We start from the raw sequence: 20533 nt of genomic DNA, 5'->3' as shown, positions 1-20533 counted from the left end.
ATACCACGTTAGTCTGTACATGATGTATGACTGGTCGAGATGATCGAATTTTAAGTTTTATCGTTTTTCCGATTTCCTTTTTGACTCATTAACGGTCTTAAAATTGATTTCGTTGTGGCAAAAACATAATTACATTTAACACAGATTACCGCACTCGTGTTATTCAAATAGCAACCAACGCGTATTCTTGTTTATAAAACTGTTTTTATATATATATATATAATATTGATTTATGATATATATTATACGTAATTTTTTTCTATCCGTTTATGACTTTCACGCAGTAAATTAAACTGTGAACCTTTGCACTTGTTGTAAATACGGAGGCGTTGAGACAATGGAAAAACATAGACAACAATGCTGACGTTTGCTTGGTATATTATATAGGTATAGGTACCTACTTTACCTATATCTACTGCTATTAAATCACACTAGTATATTAGCAACCTGTGGATAACTTCCCTTCAGTTACGGAACACACTTTTAAATGATAGTTTCAAACATTTATTTAATTTCCATCGTAACGAAGACATGAACTGTACGAAATAAACTTCAACAAGACTTTGTTAAACGCGCAGTCGAGTCAGAACGCAGTGCGTTTTGTCTATATCGTATAGACATGCGCAAATTCCAATTTCTGGTCGAGCCTGGGAGAACTAATGCATCAATACTTGGATAGTATCTCATTCATTTGTTTTATACATCAACATGAAATTTACTAACAAATTTAAAACTGTATTGACCTATAAATAAAATACATTTTTTTTGTATACGCCTATTACATAAAATATTATGTTGTTGAGACCAAACAAAATATGTAAAGAGTTTAATTTTTATATAACCATATTATGTTTAAGAAACAAAAATACATAATATTGGACTACAATTTACAAAGCGTGGTATAATAACTAAATACACGAAACAATATTATAATATATATTATTATACATAATATTCTATTCATAAAATATAAAGAAATAATTATAGAAATATTCGCATATTTATCATGATTCATGACTTTAAATTCATCAAGTAACATATTAATCTTATACGCTGTCAGTAAGTTCTCGTTAAGCAAATGATTTTGTATAATTTATTTTTTTGCGGTTTTAGAAGAAGGAGGTTATTACAAGGTTACATTATTACAAAGTTAAATTACTGCAAGCCACCACTGATATGGAATATACATTTCACATTAATCATATTATGTAATTTCATGCACTTAAACAATTTCTAGCTGCCCTATGTAGTCGCTTAGCAAGCCTAAGTGCCATGGTCTATATAATATGTTCAGGATGATTCGTCTTCTCTTTCTTCTTGTTTCGATAATGTAGTTATTCAAAATCTGATTTTTAGAGATTTTAAATATACTTAAAGATCATGTTTTCAAATTCTTTATATTTTTTATACCCTTATAGAGTATTTTGTGGAGATACAAACTTATTTTTTTCAAATAAAAAGAGTGGATTTTAAACAATAAAGTATTTATCAGATACATTTACGGAAAATGTTACATATCAAAATCAAAATTCGAATGAACAAGTAGTTTTTGATTTATTTAACTTTGTTTACTAAAAATAATACTTCATGATAATGGATTTGAAAGATACTGTGATATTTTAAACATTTTAGTAAATTTAGTATTAATCCCATTACATTGGAGACTTATCCAGTGGCGTTATATTACTGTGGATTAATTTGTTATTAAATTATTGGGTGAATACTTAAATAGAAAACGACATAAACTATAGATGATTCGGATATAATTAGAGTTTATGTTATGGTATATGGATGTACTGTTTGTTGAAAATTTGATTAAAAATGTATACGCTTATATCGTTATGAAGTGAATTATCTGATACTTACTGGGGATAATATTATGTACTAGATACTAGAATAACATTACGATAAAAGACTTGAATATTTTTGAATGATTACAGTTTTGGGACGGTTTAGCAAAATCATGAATTTATAATATCATACGTACCTCGTGCTTAATTTAGTCGTATATATAATTTGTATGTACCAATCTTTATGTGGTTAGAAAGTTTTTTTCTTTAGAATGAGATAAAGTAAATATGATAAACGTATAGGTTTTTCTGTACTTACATCAAAAGTTTTTAAAAAAAAAATACAAGACAAGTTTGAAAATTAAACAGATTTCATGCTTTATTTAAAACTAAAAATATAAATGTTTTATTAGGTTATATAATGGTTATTTGTTGAAATACAAAGTTAGAATAATGTGTGTAATATATATAAAATAAAAAAAACAATATTTTAGAAATATTTATTTACTTTATAAAAATTAAAAATTAAAATCAAAAAATTAGTATAAATTTCAAGACATTCATTTTCAAGTTTAATTTGATATAAATTATGTAAATGTATGCAAGGAATATTGTTAGAAAGTTCCAAATAATATATTTGTATCAAATTTATTATGGATTTTTCAAAGTGAATTTCCTCTATAAAGTATCCAATTCGTTAACATTTCTAAATTAAAATGTAAACTATTCACTTTTAATGGGATTTTTTTATTCAAAGGGTTTTTTAAAATGTATAATTACAGGATTTTTTTTACAGGCAAAAAGTCTAATGTAACTAATGCGCCCAGACAGGTAGACGGCTTTGAAACATTTTTATTATTGCTGAATTTTTCATTATATCTTTATAATAAGCACATCATAAGTTATATTATATACGTAAAAGAAAAAACTTATGGTCACTTATGGGTATTATAGGAAATAGTTTGGGATAATTTCAATGACTTATAATGCCACGATGGCTGGATACATTTCAAAATTATTCATTCGAGCTAGAAATAAATAATAAATAATATATTGTGATGATTGACAGTAATTTAGTCTGTTATATTTTAGATATATACTATAAATTAATCAAACCTTACCATAGTTATCACTCTAATAATAGCATTTATATTCCTAAAAATATAATTCGTATTTTTATTTGTTTGTAGACACAAATACTTTGTATTAAAATTGAAGTTAGATAGACATGTTAGCCAATGAAAATGTAATTGTAATATTGATTATTTAAACAAAATAAATTTAACTGCATAACATTAAATTATTTCCCACAATATATTTATAATTATAAATTAGTAATTACACTGGCTTTTATCACGAAAATGTTATAAAGTCCCTATATTGTAAAAACGTGAGTAAGTAAATTTAAGAAAGCTATCATTATAAAGTAAAGATAAATAATGATTTCTTAAAAAATTTAATTAAAACAAAGAATGTAGTGGAATTTTAACTTTCTTGCAAGTGTATAAATAATTTCTATTTTATTTTATTTTATGTTTTAAAAAACTGTACAATAATTATATATTAATTGCTATTAAAATTGTTTTGTTTTACTTAACATTGATTGTCACAGAATACTATAAAATAGGTACTATCAATTAATAAAAAATTATAAAATTAACGTTTGTAACAAATGTTAATAGTGTTATAAACTTATAATCCATAATATTTAGAAATACATTTACAATAAATGTCGTCATTTTTGTATTATCTTCAAGAGTATGCTCAATTCAATCTTGTTGATATAATAATATGTTGTTATATTTTGCTTTTCAATTTCATTCTTCATTATATTTTAAACGATATTATTATTATTCGCTATTAGAATGATAAATTATTAGGTTTTGTTGACGTTTCACTCAGGTACTTTGCTTGAAACTGCATACTATCAGTTTTTTGATGATATTTCATTTCTTCACTTTTAAATCTCCTTGGAATATCATTGACATCATCTAAGTATATAAATGGAATTGCATAGTGTAGAGATGATCGTATTATTATCTTAAGATTAACTTTTTTTCATATTCAGGTATCAGATAATTTAAATTTTAAACTCAGACTTAATATTATCTAAAATAATAAATACAAGAGCGTCATTAAAATGTAAGTAACTGTTATTCAATTTATTGTTTGTTGTCATAATAAATTAATGCAATTAAATATAAATTCACAATTATTTTTTTTTTTTTGTAACAAAGTTAAACCTTTTAAATTACTTAGTATTTATTTCTTATACTTATACCTTACTTCCCATATTTTTTGTTAGCAAAAGTTCACTTAGTTGAGTAAACCTTAAAGTTGTCATAGAACTATAATATTTCATTTTATTATGGTATAACGGAATTCATACTTAAAAAGTGATAGTTAAAATGAACAATACAGTACTATTATGTCATTGTGATTACAGAAATTGATGTAGATTTGTGTTTTGTGTATTCACTTTAGGATCGAGGCTGGCACTTTATTTCGGTGTACTCTATGATCCATCCCTTCATCCATGTGCCGACTATTAAGATTGAACGCCACGCTGTCAAATATCCATTCCGATACTAAAGTAGGTAAATCGCACCTATTTGCATATACTATTTGCCAACGACTGACTAACCACATTCGACATATATCACCTACTAACGTCATCATTTGTAAAGTCTTCTTTTCCAGTATTTTAAATTTATTGACATCACTTGGGTAAGTTCGTTCGTTTGCCATTTCGACGATACGCTTAGTTTTGTGATCCAGAATCCAAATAGTAGCTTGAATGCTTATTTAAGATTTGTTATCTAGTTGCGTATACTGAAATATAACATATTACAAGATTTTTACCTTTAAGTTACGTAACGCAGAGAGGCCTTTGAAACATAGTCAGTTTTTTTGTTTTTATTATGCGAATGAGGGTAAATTTAAAATTCAAAACTATTCAAAAGCATTTCAATCATACCAAAATTATTTTAAATTAATAAAATATTATGTTAAAACTATAACATTAAAATTATTTTATGTTAATTTTAACGTAACGTTGTTTTGGTATAAATTATTATTACTAGATATTATCTAAATCGTTATCACAAATGTATACATGTCATTTACTTTTGTACATGAAGTAGAAATTGTGAAATTGTTCATCGTACTATAATAAGTTGTCGTTATCGGCAAAACATTTATGCAATAATTGTGTCTGCATGAGAATAATACGATAAAGGAAGTTCTTTTGTGATCGAAAGCTAACGGAGATAAAAGTACCACATAGGCTTCAATATGATAACAATAAAACATAATATATATTGTAACCTCAACGGAGGAGAAGTCTCACAAAACTGTCCGTAAGTAATTAAAAACACCATTAATGGTACTATATATATATATATATATATATATATTATACACCTTTCGAGACAATAAAGAAGTAGGTACTTTACGATAAGGAGAAATATTATTATCGTCAGCAAAGACTGGTGAGAAATGAATTTACTCTTTCGCGACGTCGTTTTTTATTGTTCCACATCATCGAAGCACAGCTATTTAAATATTTTTAAATTCAAACGTCAAAAACCATTTGGTTAATATAGTGGTGACTAGAAAATTACTTCTTGGCGTACCTTTTAGTTATTTTAGTTAGTTTTTACTTATTTCACTATATATATTATTATTATTACTACTAATATTATACCACAATAAATAGAAAATAGAATAATGAATTTTACGCATCGAATGAATGATATATTAATTATTTTCATTGGATTTTTTGATATAATAGTAAATAGCCAATAGTCAAGACTATTTGACGTATACAGCAGCTGTCCTAATGATTTATAACGTTCTGTAGTTTTCTTGAATTAAAAGACCATTAAAACCTCAAAAAGAATGACGAATTGTCTGCGGACGGGTCTAATTTACGAAAAGACGAAAATCGTTTGGGTGATTGTTAGAAAGATTGATTATACTAAATATATATTTCTTGGATTTATAGTAGTTAAACACATGTGATTTAAACAACATATATTATACAATATACATATTTTTACATTATACATATATTTGGTACTTATTCAGTAATATTAAAAATTTTAGTTTATTTATAGAAAAAATAAATGATTGGTTACCACATGTCTTTTAAGCATAAATATTATCAAATTATTACATAGTAACCACAAATTAACTAAAACGTCTAATTTTAATCATTTTGATTTACCTATTGAATTATAATATCGCATTATATCTGAGAGTTAATTTATCAGATTACTGACTGAAACAAATACATTATTGTGTAAAATATGTTACATATGAGCATATGACACATTAACATCATTCGCACAATATTTTTGCCACGTACATTCGTAAGATAGTTGAAATCTATAAAATACTAGTCACGAACCACAATATGCCTTGAATTTACCTTTATAAATCCGTTCGCTTATAGGAATTGACTTTTAAATATTTTATGGAGTGCCGTGTGTCGTGTGTGATGTTACTAAATAATAAATGTATACTTACTGCTTACGCTGTGCATTTAGTTAATACTTGTTTACCCTGATACGATTTAAAAATATTATATATATATATATAAATAATTAATATTATATTATACTTATTTAAAATTAAATATTAATTTTCAATCTGATTAAATGTCAGTAATGGATACATAACGGTTCAAAAATCAATGCACTGCCACAACTAGTATGATGACGTCTTAGTATGTAATGAGTAATAACTAATAAGTGAATCATAATATAAATAAACTATTACTATTATTATTATTACTGAATATAATGTAAAAAGTATTGACTATGGAACGCTGTATTAGTGAAACTATCTGCTATCTACATGCTGCATATTATAATTTATATGTGATATATATATATGTATATTTTAAATTATCGATCGAAGACCATGTTTTGTAAATGCCGGAATTGAAGCCATATAATATTATGTTTCGTTTGTGTATGAATGAAAAGTGATGTGTTCGTTTCACTGGAGACTATTGAACGTACAGGGTGGAATTTTTTGCGAGACAACCGTAATATAATAATTTTATTTCGTGTTTATGATATTATATTGATTTAATTTGTATTTTAAACCACGGTTGCAAACTTTTTTGTTCCTTGACATATATGGCAGAAGTGGTTTTCTCTTAAAAGTTTCAAAATGAAAATTGATTTATACATTTCTACAAAACTGCTTTTACCAGAATCGGAAACGACTGAAACGAATATATATAGAATTTCCCGTTACAAAATCATAGATTGTTTATTTTAATTTTATTTTTTGATCAACATGAATACAAATTGTGTTTAAATATATATTCATATATATTTTAAAACAATAATTCAAATTTTTCTCGAGGAATTAATTATTATAATCAAAATATTTACTTTACAACAAATATGTATTATACAAGACATTTAGTTATACCTAGTATAGTTATACAACAGTTTTAAATTTTAAACAGGATACATTTTTTACCTATGAACACTCATAATTTATATAAGTATTAAAATTTAGATATATGTAATTATAAAATTTTATATTGCATTAATATTTTCCACCCTCGTGTTTTTTGGTGAAACTACTATAAACGTTTAACTTTAAAATGGTAATTTTAAGTGTTATCTTTAATTTTATAATCTGAAGCAAAATACTTTTATAACAATGTATTATACCTATAATAATATAATATAATATTCAAATTAATAACAAATTATGATTTGATTAGCCGCCACGAGTTCTCTACTATTTTTTATTGGCGTGGTACGAAATATTGACAACTGAAAATTGACAGATTAAAATTGAGATAATTAAAATATCGAAAAGTATGAAGTACCGATAGCTTAAATATAAGATAGAAAAATTATATAAATTTAGAATTTTATGTGAAAAAAATACACGTTTTTAATTAAATAATCACAAAATATATTAATATGTCATAATAAAATAAAATTTATAAATAGGTTGTGAATTAATTATAACTTCAATAATACTAATTTTGATTGTATCACGGTGTTTAAAAGGAAAAATGATTCATGTTTTTATAAGTATTTTTAATTTTAATTATTTTAATAAACGATTATTTTTATCACAAAAATTGGTCATAAACATTTGAATTTGCTAATATTTACTTTAGTAATAAATAATAATACACTTTGGTTTTTCGATATTTTAACTGTCGTCATTTTGACTATTGGCGTTTCCACCGGCTTCTATTTTTATATGCTTTTATGATATTATTTTGCATTTAAAATTAATAATATAATAGGTACTATGACAACTGAATCGTTATTTTTAAACAGTTTGACAATATATGGAATTGTATATTATTTATTTAAAGAGAGTTTCACATTGGCGGTGGGTATAATGAAACTTATTTCACCTAGTAGACGAAGACTGCAATGCCAAAGTGCACAATATTTGGTACAAAACGTCGTGTGTGTCATGACATTATTATATACATTACTTAATTAACGTCGAATGCGGTTATTCCTTATTAGTGTAATTTATTCGTCGGCGAAAATATGTCATCAGTACGTATAAATTATGCGCGTACGGGATTTCCGTTTATACCCCTAAAGACCATTAAGTATAGATAATATTGTACGAGGTAAAATAATATTCTTACATAGTTACTTCATGACTTAGCACGATGTGTGCGAGTGTAAAATACACTATACAAGTGTAGTTATCAATGCGGCATGTCCGGTAAACAGTATAGGTATATCAAAAATTAAAATTTTGATATTTTAAATTTTTACAATGCCTATTTGTTACTATTATATTATTATTTATTATTTGTTGATATCATAAGCTTTTTGTAGTACTTGATTTTATTAAAATAGAGTCAATAATATTTTCTAGACTATTGAGTTTTTAATACCACCTTCGGCTTATACAAATTAACGTTGTATAATAGACTTAATTAAAATTATTGAATATTACATTGAAAAATAACGGCACATGATATAATATTATACTAATCGATGAAAAATTGTTGAATTGAAATGACGATTAATAAATGTAATTTCTTTAATTCTGTAAAATAATAACCAAACATAAATTCAACATGCACAATTTAAGATAGGTACACGTGTACATATATAATACTTCAACTTTCATAAATATATAATATATTTCTATTATGTGATAATAATATATTATTATTATCTGAAATATTTTTCCAAATATTTGATATTATTATTTTTTGCTTTGAACGATTAGTCATTATATTTGAATTTTAAATATTATATATTATTACCTTGCCGAGCTGATGTGCATGTTAAATTGCATTTATTAAATTTGGTAATAAAATGTCGTATTCACATTACTGCACGAATGAGTCTTTAATATGTACGACATGACCAAAACGCGTTTACTTCTTATTATATACTATACATAATACTTGTATAGTTTAAGAAAAAAGTTTACGATACACGCTAAGGGAGGTTTTTTTTTGTCACGTACAAGTTTTAAATTGTAATGTCTTTGGTGAGAGTCGACGTATTGTGCACCAGGTGAAAATATGTCAAGGAAATTCATGGCCACAAAAGTCTTTGTAATGTTTTATAGCGGTCCTTGGATCTGGGCCAACGTACGAAAAACCGATTGTCACCCGTATTCATTTCGATTTCGGTTTACAACCCGAAAAAGCGTCGACAGCGTGTTACCACTTACCCACCCCCGTGGACCACATCATTCGCATACGGCTTGAAGTTATAACTTTGTACAGAATCACCACAGTAAATGTAAAAGTGCCTGTAGGTTCCCAACGTCTCACATAAATTTTCCTGGGATTGCAGGATGCAACAATTTTGCGAAAACCAAATAATGATAGTTTTTGTTAAAATAATTATAAACTTATTGATTTTTTTATACGAAATATATAACAAGGAATAGAAGAAACCCATGTAAAGGATGTTTTTAGTGATTTTGTTTTTGTAGGATATCTACATCAAAGCATATGAGAGTGGGTAGCACATTTCTATACAGCGATGATTTATAATGGTGAATATATGAATGTATGTTTAATAATAATATGTTTTAATATTATGCGGCCGATCCGTATAGTCGATTGCGACTAAATGACGTTAGAAAGGTGTATTGAGTATAATTCTCAATGTTTGTGCAACCTGCCCTTTAAATGCACACACGGTTCACGTATTTTACCTACGCGTGCGTTTTTAAAAAGGCGATCAGTGATGGTTTACGCGGTGGGATATGATATGGTTTGTCGTAAACAAAATTCCATTAATAAAAATGTTTAATTGAGATAAAGGGTAAGAGAAGGTATATTGGGTTATAATGGATGAATAAAATGCTTGCCTTTGGACATTTTTAAGTTCACTGCCGTATATACGTCACACACACATTATATATATGTAAATATAAAATGACGTACCTAATCATTCATACTGTGTATTAAATTGTACGTGACAAATCTACCGTGGATTATATTATTGTGTATAATAATATTCATTATTAAATTTTATTTAATCCCACCTTTGTGTTCTTCATAATGTACAATTTAATGGGTCCCGTTATAAATGTATATGTATTATTTTGTTTTGTGATTTTTGACTTCAATCCTTTGTTATTTTCTATAACGCGCATATACTTATTGATAGCAGTAACTGCTACGTATCCTGATGTTGCAACTTGTCAATATTATTTTAATTTTTATTCCTGAAATGATCTATACAAATAACTGTGTAAACAATAATCGTATAGTTTTGGGATGAATCAATCTTCACATATTATCACGTTTTTTACAAAAATATAGTTACTTCCCTATTTTATTTTACATTTTTTTTTTTTTTTTTTATATTAAGTACCATGACACCTAACCTTTTTTTACAGTAGTTAATGTGATCACTACTCAGCAGTATTAAATTTGAACCTTATTTTGAGGTTGGTGATCCACGGCTATTGTTATTGTTTCGTTGCAACTATAATACCTGTAACCTTTGGAAAAGGACACGGCCGGCCATAAAAATTATTGATTATAAAACATACGATATTTTTCTAATGTGGTTAGGTAACAATTGTTAGTGTAATAGGTAGGTCGATAATATTATACGGGCTTTATAGGATAGGGGAAAAAATAAACACATGCGTCTGGAATACAAATGGATTTATTTAAATAAATACTGGTATATAAAGGGCTGAAAATACATTATATATATTATGTTCCACTGGGAATTGATAAAAAAAATAAAACGTTTTTGGTCGTCGAATTTGTGAACCACAAATGATTAGAATAAGACCTAACTAAAATTTCCATTTTCTCAATATCAGATGGATACTTATATATGTATCTTTGGATAAACAATATAATAAATTTAACGGAAATGGTCGTATTGGATTTACGTGTGTACATTTTGAAATACAAATTTTTATAAAATTATAATTATAAGTACCATCACAGACTAGATCAGGTTGTTGAGTTTCTAATGCAGTGGACGTATCATATGACAATGTGATATATTATTTAAACGAACTGTTATTCATTTTACGGATATCTTTTACTATTTATTATTATATTTATAAACAATTACTTGAGACTTGATGGTTAAATATAATACCAATAGATTTGTTTTAAATCTAATTATTAAACATATATAAATAATATTTCGCTTCGATTTAAAAATCATGAAATTAAAAATTTACAAATCAATAATAAAATAAACGAGTGTGTCTAAATCGAAAATAGTGCTATTGGAAGAAGTTCTTTATGATTGTTTTTTTTTTTTAACAATATATTTGAATCTTACAATGTAAATGAAAAAAGAACCCAGGAAAAGAGATCTTCGGCTGGCAAAAAAATATCAAAAATTAAGTTTTGCAGAACATCGATCTGAATTTAAGTCAAAAATAGCGAACGCGACACATCTATTGTCGACAAAAAATGTTGGTCAAGATCACTATAACTTCCCGAATAACTTTTCTCATCGTTGAGTTTCACTCGACAATATATAAAGTACCTATAACCTTCGGCTTGATGTAAAACACACGTCGTGAACAGACAATATTGTTTTCGAATCCAAATATTGTCAGCTGCGATTATATAGTTGTTTCAAATCGCTCGAGATGAACGTCACCGAAGACGGTCAGATAAACAATCATAAGATTACTGCAGTATTGCGCGCAAACACGGAAATCCTAAACTATGATTATTGTTTTGGTTTTATGCGAATCATTCGGTCGAAAACGATTGGTCGGCAGTCGCAACGGATCGGCCGGATGCACGGCAAACGACCCGACGAACAATTGACGTCAATATAGTTGCGACTACGTGAATTCGTATTATTTATTAGTCGGTCAAACGAAATACCCGTGCGTTTAAAACAATATATCATATTATAATATACCGAACGATCTGATATATCATATTATTAATCGCCGCTAACAAATTCAACTAAATGTTCTTCCCGCCCAATCGAAATTCGTGTGGCTGGAACTTTTATCATATAAGAATTACATTTTTTTACATTTTTTTTTTATATTCATTTTTGTGACTAATTTATAGAACCTATATAGTACACATAGTGGGTACAACCGACCTAGACGACTTACGTGGACGGCAATGTTGTTATATTTTTCATTTCGAAAAACTGTCGGTAATTTAATTGTTTGAACACATTTTTGTTTATTGCATATTCTCGAGTAATGTGTTTTTTAAAACTTCGTGTGTTCGGTGATATTCCGCAGAGTCCTGAACGTGTTTCGATTAATATTTACTTTTTTTTGTTTCACCCTAGTTTGTTACGTTTAACGCCAAAATAATATTCTGTTTCGATCGAATGCCGATTAACGTGCACAAAGTCAATGTAAAACGTTTTTGATATACCTGCGTAAAGATATACAAGCAACACAATTGATAAAGATTTTCCGTATCATCGAATGGATCCGATATAATATAATATACACTGAAACCTATATATAACAGACAGTTACGGGGCAATAGGAAGTGTCCGTTATAGACTGTACACATTTGGCTAAACTCACATAATTAACTATGTAAATATTTAATATATTAGAATATATTATATACATTATAATTTAATATTTACTATTTAGTTCCAATAATATACATATACACATTATTGTATTACAAAAAATGATATAGAATTGTTGTTGGTTTTTGTCATTTCTAGTACGGTTTGCATAATTGATTCATAAATGAGTGAAAAAAAACCCTTTTTCGTCACTTTTTTAAATGAAATTCATTCATATGAATAATAGCTACCTATGAGCTTCTGAATAGTTTCCAAACGTCTCAATTTTAGAATGTTCTCATTGGTCATTGTCTAAATGCTCATAATTTGCTATTATTGGATTTAATTCAGAACGATAGTTATCTAAAACCATAGCTGATGCAGATATACAAGGTGTTTGAGTTGTATTATGTAGATAAATTATCATCTGCTTGAGGAACATTGTCATTTCAAGACAACGGGAGAGGTTCCATCAGTTCGGTCAATTCATTGTCATTTACTTCATTTTCCATTTCTGTAGGTTCACTGGATGGAAATTCTGCTTGTCTGAAGTTATTGTTAACGAAGAAACTTCTGCCTGTGCTTTATTTTACCCGTATAATTGCTTTTAAAACATAAATTTGCTTTGCTAAATCTTGTGCGTCTTGAGCGTTGTCCAAATTCCCAATAATGTATTGCAATGCAAACTTACTGTATTTAGCTTTGACATTTTAGATTATTCCTTGATCCAAAGATAGAGAAATTAAGGTTATGTTTGGGAAGAAAAATAAGCTTAACGTTGTCCAAATTTTAGTTTTGCATAATTGCATGTGGTGTATAGTCGTCAAGGAACAACACAATTTTTTTTGAGTTTTCATTTGTTGTTTGTATCGTTGAAACAAATACTTCATTACAGATGTGGTCATATACACTTAACTGTTCGCTTTCAATTCTACTCCCAGTTTACTAACGTCAATTTCTTTAAAATATATTGACTTGAGAGATTTTCCAATGACTAGTGGCTTAAGTTTTTCCCTGTGCATGATTGCACATAGAAGAACCGTTAGATGTTGTTTAGCTATATTTCTACAAAAGCATGTCTGTTATTTGTAAGACAAAGTTTTGTCTGGTAATGCTCAGTAAAACAGGTCAGTTTCGTCAGCATTAAATATGTTCTGTGAATATTGTACCATGTCACTATTTTTATAATATTTGATTTCCACTCGATAACGACTGTTAGATTTATAGAAGCCGATTCTCCAAAAATCCATTTAAAAATAATTTTTATACCTGTCTTTACCTGTCTTTACCTGTCTTTGAAGTACTCTAACTAGCTATTGGGAGCTTTGAAACCATTCTTAAACGACTTTATCAATTAACACACTAAGCCTATTTCTCTGGAATGAGTACAATTTTTCGTTGTACCGACTCAAAATACTGCTTTATTTTTTTTTTTCAATAAGTACAGCCTTATACTTTTTCCCGATTTCGAATTTCTCAGCAAGCTTGTGAATCTACAAGTCACTCAAATTTTTACACCGAATAATTTCCACGCTGCTGCATGTTATGTATAATATACAATACACGATAAAGGTACGTTTACAATATATTTGATTTTTATCTAAGATAACAAGATATTGAGGGGAAAATATTACTGTTCGTGTTTGTTGTAGACAGATCAAAATACGAAATATTTATCATTTCGCCAGGACTTTATTATTTTTCTCGTTAAAAGAGGTATCAGATATATCGTATTTTTATAATATTATATTGTCTTCTTTTTTAGCTTTTAAAACAAATGTACAACCAAGATTATAACGAACTATTTAATACGCTCCGTTTATTTAGCTATTATATACGGTTAGTCGTTTAAAAATATACGATCTATATAATATTTATACAATTTTAAGATTTTTGCATAGTAATGAGGGTAACAGTTTTGATTTGATTGAATTTGGTTTTTAATTATTATCTAGATAATATTCTTTTTTTTCCCTCAGAACAGAAAATATTTTTTTAAGACATCAATCGTGTAAATATTATTCTAGTGGGATATTTTGCTTCCATCATATTTTTCAGTTCAAGTAAACACGTAGTTATATATTATCTTGTGGCATATATACCTTTGTAACTACATAATGTACAAGCGACACTCAGTGATCTACATTCTACCTAATGTAGTGAATTATTTAAATATGTTGGATAACTTCGTATTTTATTTAACAGGGATCGCTGGGATAGAGATGGAAACTCGGTATGTTTAAACGACATATTCAATTATGGATTGTTATGCAATTCACATATTATATTCATATTTTTACTTGACAATCTTTTTTATTTAAATCGATATCTCCTCTATAGGTAATTTAAATGGCATTCTGTATGAGTATTTTATCTATTTCATCACTATGACTTGTTTTATTTGAATGTAACAAAAAAAGTAATTTAGTACTTAATAGTTTCTAGAATAAATCTATTCAATTTATGTTCATGTATAGGCTTTTGTTTTACATACATATTTCATTAAACATACATTTAAATTATATTAAATATAATATCATGAAATAAAAAAAAAAAGCCAACATTTTTACATTGAATAAAAAACGCTTTTGTGAAGTTATTAATTGATTATTAAGTTTTTCTGTATGTCTGTGTAAATATTTAGTGAAATTCAAATAATTTTTATTTAATACTTTTATATACTTAAATACAAATGTAAAATGAATAAATAAACATATACGTGCACTTTTCATGAATATTTATGTAAAACAAGTACGTCCTTAAAAATGTTTATATTTATTTATAAGACGTAAAGATTTAAATAAATCGATAGGCCAATAGTAGTCGGTGTGCTTGTATGATACTGCTGTATACACAACGGAGATAATGACCTACATACCCATTCACGTGCATACAGTGCATAGTGTATAAGCTAACAGTGAAATAATATAATAGAATATGTAGGTATAGTGTAGTCGTAGTGTATCTAATATAAAAGCATATGTTATATTATCTATTGTAGAATAGTTTCTTTTTGTTATGCGATGGCGTGAACATAAACGCAGAACAACAATCATTTTGTATTTCCCTTAAAATATTTTTTAACGGTCGTTGGCCGTTAAAAACAATTATATTACTAAGCTAATCATAATTTTTATAAAAATGAAACTGTTTTTATAGCAAAACTTTTTTGTCTTTTTTTTTTAATTTCATATTTGTTTCTCGCGATATACGTATACCTACTGCATAGTATTTACCAGAACTTACCAATTAATATTTTTGAAGGACCACATTTAGTATCTGGAATTTTTTCACGAGTCATAAAAATTCAAAGCACATTTTTTTTAAATTATATCATTATAACATTGTAAGAAATAATTACTTTTTTCCCCTCGTTTGGAGGCTGGATAGAATTTGTCTACGAACCGCGTTTTAGTGACCCCTGGCGTATATAAAATATAAATATACAATATTATTTATTTATACTTTACATTTGGTATTTTCGAAGTAGGTAAATCAAAAATATATATTTTGAAACATGGCTCAATGGGTCAGCGTACTTACCTATTAGATTATAGAAAATGTTTTAAATTAAAAAAATGTAATGTTGAATTTCTTATAACTGAATTGCTGTCTGAATCTTCAAGTCGACTTATTTGCACCTGTATCTGCAGCCCTTCAGGTTAGGTGAAGTTACATTTCGATCGTAACTTCACAATGATTATGTCACTTTAATTTAATAATTTTTACAAAAAACGATTCTGAGAAGAGACGAAGACGTCTGCTTCTTTTTCTTTTATAATTTATTTACACTAAAATTATTGATTTATTTGTCCATTAGTTACATCTAGTAAATAACGAATTAATAATTTTATGGATTTAGCTAACTCAAAAAATTATAAATAAATATTATATAATAATATTAAATATTATCAATTCTCATAGAAGTATAGTACAATATTATATATTATAATTGTATACCAATACGTTAGTATTGCAGGACAGTGTGTACTGGCTGGTTGTATAAATGTTAAGAAAATAATAATATACGTAATTGCAATAATTGTTGTTCCTATGATTAATATGTTTTGATATAATATTAAATATCTATATTATTTCTATAACAGAACAATAATCGTGTGAGGGAAAAATAATTATATTATATTTGAATATCCAATTTCCACATCTCGAAATTCTTGTCAAAAATGAATGTGGATTAACGATATTATTATTTTTGTTCACTAATCACTAATGCAATATTACTAGCAACCAGTGTGCATTTCATAGTAATTCATGACTTCATGAGAGATGTACGGTTTACTAGATTATTTTTTTTTCAATTGAATAAATATGAACGTTATGAAAAGCAGAATAAGGAAACGTTAAAAATAGTTGATGGCTTAAAATTTTGGTTTCACATATTTCTAAAAAAATTTAAATGTTTAATTTTTACCACGTTCTTAGTTAATAGTTTTTAGTTATCTATTTTTTAATTTAACACATTTTTATCTGAGATTTAATATACGTACAAATACGAAGTATTTAGACTACAATTTACATATTTATAAAATATACCCGGACTACAATTTACACAAAAATTAATGAAACTTAGTTTACAGTAACCCTTACCCATATTAAATTGATAGATTTCACATTAAACGTGAATGGCCCCATTTATGACGTTAATTTCCTGTCAGTCCGAAAGGATTTAAACAGTTAATACTACTATTACTACTATTACTACTATTACTAATACTACTAATAATAATGATTATTTTCATGTTGCGAGTTAGTTACTGCCGTTATTGGAAACACGTTGTGACTCTTGTTTTCCGAGTAAATCCCGTTTCATATCGTCTCACATGTGGGTGGCATTCAATGTATGCACACAATATACGTCTATACGGCATAAATAACAATAAGTTTGTTAATTATAATACTGTGCGCCTAAAGTTTACACGTAAGTTTATTATATTATTATTTTAATAATAATAATGTTCACATTAAATTGCGTGCGTTCCGAGTGAATAAAATCGTTCCCCCGCGGGGATTGCAAATAATCGGTAATAATCGTATGGCGGCGTATTGGCGACAGATGCAGTTTTGGGTCTCGCGGGAGTAATATACGCGTAAATACTACGCGATTTCTTTTAACAGCAATCACAGCAGGTTACCTCGGTTATTTTTTTGTGTTTAAAAAAAAATTAAAATAAATGTTTGTGCATTGGTAGTAATAGTGCTTAACACCGTAAACCATTTGAAATATTAATAGTTGTTATCATGAAATCATGTGTTTCGAATGTTTTTTCGTCTTTTTCGTAAAAGGAGTTAAGTTTGTTGAACATTTTTTTTTAATTTAGCTATATAATATAACCTGTATAGGTACTACAGTTCTATAATGTTCAAACGAAAGTGAATTGTAGTTTTTCTACGTCTTCAATTTTGAGGTGTTGAGCATGTTTTAATACGAATATTCTTATTCTAATAAGTGATTATTTTTTGTATTCAATAGGTACCTAAATATATATTTTTATATTGTTTGATTAATCGTGATAATCGTAATTTGCATTTGGGGTTTTTGAGAACTTTGATAGCAATAATGATTTTACTTTTATTTCCCAAGTCAAGTTATAATCTTGATATCAATTATGTTTATCGATGAATGAAAATATAGATAACAGATATTACGTATTTAATGGTTGTTATATTAAAAAATGGAGCAATTGTTGAAGTGTTGTTATTGGGTATACATGAATGACATACAAAGACGTATAAAAATATTGAAAAAATATGATACATTTACTTTATTATTATTTTAAAATTATAAAAAAAAATTAATTCAGCAATGAAGTATGTATTTTTGTATAATTTGGGCTTTTTAGAGCATTATTTCAATGCGTATTTTTTTTAAATTTTTAATGCATAAGTGCGTACCTACATATTTAACACGTTTTTAGTACACATAATTCATAGCCCCGAGAGTCAATCATTAATATGCCCGTCGGTTGTAAGCATTATAAGCTTTAGAAAACTTATATGAATATTTACTGTAATACTGGCATTTTGCGGATCATGATGCATAGTACTACAGATTTTTGGGTCTTTCATCCATTTCGAGAAAAATAATTTATTGGTAGGGCATATATATAATCACTAAGTTTAAAATATAATAATCAGTGGTATTAAAAACTGTTCAATTTTTGAATCTGTCAAACATTTATAATTAGATTAAAAAATCAAATCAATCAAATTTTACTGAATTTTATATAGAACAACATAAAATAAAATTTAATTACTGTTATGGTAAATATAATAATTTTCATAATTTTATCGATAAAATATTTAAGTTTTAATCATTTTTTAATGTTTGGATTGGTTTGATTGATTCGATTGGTTCGAAAACAATTTTATTATATAAAATTAGTGTGTACATCTAATTTTTCGTATTCGAATCGGTGTAGTTGAGCAGACATTTCATAAGTTTAAAAAACAAGGTAAGTAGACGCCTTCTATTTATGGCGCAACTGGAAGATATTACATATTTAAATGTAATTTCAGCGTAAAAATATTTCATTCAGTCGTAGCGTGTTCCTAAATTAAAATTAATAATTTGTGATGTATGTATGGGATTTAGTATTATGATTATATTTCGTTTGGTGTCTTAGGAATATTTCTTTACATCAAAAGAGGTTTCCACTATATCCTAAGACTTTTTTTTTTATAATTTATTATAAATTGCATTTTATCTGTTTTTTTTTTTTTTAATATAAATTCTAAATTCTGAAATTCTGAATTGGCTTCTAGTAGAAGAAAAAGTAGAAAAAGTCTTCTAGTAGAATATGATGTAAAAGTCATGGTTATAGTCTGAGACCTGAGTACGGTATTTTTTTTCTATCGTTTGTCGAGTACCTAAATTGTTCCTTCAGTTTTATTTAATCAGTATTTATTTGCAAAACGTAACTTTACGAATATTTTATTTTCTATACACAATATAATTTGTATAATATTTAAAATAATTCCATACTATTTACAACACATTAACATGAATCTATTCCAATAACTATTTATGTATTGTTGATATTGGTTTATATATACTATATATATATATTATAATATAGTAAAATTTTTGCAAATTATTAGTTCAATTCACTAAATAATTTATTAATAATAATGTAATAATATGAAAAACTATCTTAATAAATGTTATTCAGAAGCGTTTAATAATAATTTATAGTGAAACTTAAATTTTATACATCCGTTACAGACTACAGTAGTCTATTCAATGACTATGTACATTCGAAATCTATACTATACAGCAGAATGACTTTATCGTTTTTTTTTTTTCAATAATTTTGTATTTTGCTTTTCATTTGTAAAGAAAAATATTCACTACATTATACGATAACGAAATAAGAGTATAATATAGTACCACAGAAAAAATTTCTTACAACCAACATGATAAATAAATCAAAGGATCGAGCATGTTACTTGTTACTTACGATCTAATTGAATTGAAAGGTTTCGTAGCAGGCAAATAATAATAATAATAATAAAAACAAAATTGGAGTTACCTATTTATAAAATACGGATGACCGTTTGTAAATATTTTAGATTCGTTAATGTAAACGAAAAATGTATTATACAACTAGTAGTCAATTACGACTGCATAATAAATTAAGATTAATTTAATTGGGTGAGGTTGACAGAAAAATAACATTATGTACAAATGAATCAACAGCCGTACGT

General features: G+C 26.8%; 1 protein-coding gene across 7 annotated transcripts in view; it reads left to right on the top strand.

Annotated features, from left to right (window-relative positions):
• The window catches only part of LOC132921299 (potassium voltage-gated channel subfamily KQT member 1), a 250277-nt gene that overhangs the window by 35042 nt on the left and 194702 nt on the right, over nt 1-20533 (top strand). For 2 of the 7 annotated variants that reach the window (XM_060984255.1, XM_060984248.1), the window contains exon 2: nt 4275-4383. The exons of 4 other annotated variants lie outside the window; for them this stretch is intronic. The gene's annotated coding sequence lies outside the window, so the exon portion shown is untranslated. Of the gene's footprint in view, nt 1-4274; nt 4388-20533 lie in introns of all 7 variants that reach the window. One more of the 7 variants, XM_060984251.1, reaches the window with a different exon arrangement.

Source organism: Rhopalosiphum padi, chromosome 2, assembly GCF_020882245.1.
Source record: "Rhopalosiphum padi isolate XX-2018 chromosome 2, ASM2088224v1, whole genome shotgun sequence".
Lineage (NCBI taxonomy): Eukaryota > Metazoa > Arthropoda > Insecta > Hemiptera > Aphididae > Rhopalosiphum > Rhopalosiphum padi.
Note: the sequence above shows the minus strand (reverse complement) of the source record. Positions and strands in the feature narration are given on the sequence as shown.